The sequence below is a fragment of the Frankliniella occidentalis genome, unplaced genomic scaffold, assembly GCF_000697945.3.
Source record: "Frankliniella occidentalis isolate FOCC.00 unplaced genomic scaffold, Focc_3.1 Scaffold251, whole genome shotgun sequence".
Classification (NCBI taxonomy): Eukaryota; Metazoa; Arthropoda; class Insecta; order Thysanoptera; family Thripidae; genus Frankliniella; species Frankliniella occidentalis.
Window position 1 is genome coordinate 535,028 of NW_026267377.1, and position 548 is coordinate 535,575.

A 548-nucleotide genomic window follows, 5' to 3' on the forward strand; every position below is an offset into this window, starting at 1 on the left:
GGGGGACTGCCCAGCCGGCCCATCCCCGCCGGTGGGGGCGCGGCCCGCGCGGCCCAGGCGGGCCCAAGGCGCGGCGCGGCCGGGGGTGGCGCCCGGCGCGAGGCTATAAATACGAGGCATCGCTTCGCGGCATGCGGTACGCGCACGGCCCGGCGGTACTCGTCGGAACCGCGAGATACACGCCACTGGCATGGCCGGGCCGCGGTTAAACCAAACACATTCAATGTTGCATGGCGGCATACGGGCCGGGGAGCCCGGGGCGGATGGGAGGAAAGGAGCGGAGGGGGGGGGGGGGAGGAAGTCAAGTCACGGTGGCACCAACGAGAACAGACACCTGCGCCCGGGGGCTGGCCGCTCGCTGTTATCTGCGACGTGAACACCCCCATCCCTCGCCACGCCACGCGCCGAGCCGCCACCGCCCACGCCAATGCCGTCGCAGCGCGGCGCGGCTTCCGAGGTTGCGCGAGGCGAAGAACGCGGCTGCAGTCCAGTGGGCCCTCTTTAAATACTGCGTGCGGAATCCGTGAAGCCGCCCCCGCGCGCCCCCC

At 72.3% G+C, this 548-nt stretch overlaps 1 protein-coding gene across 4 annotated transcripts in view; it reads left to right on the forward strand.

Annotated features, from left to right (window-relative positions):
* LOC127750745 (PDZ and LIM domain protein Zasp-like) overlaps positions 1–548 on the forward strand; it is a 10,199-nt gene that overhangs the window by 6,017 nt on the left and 3,634 nt on the right. The window lies entirely within an intron of this gene.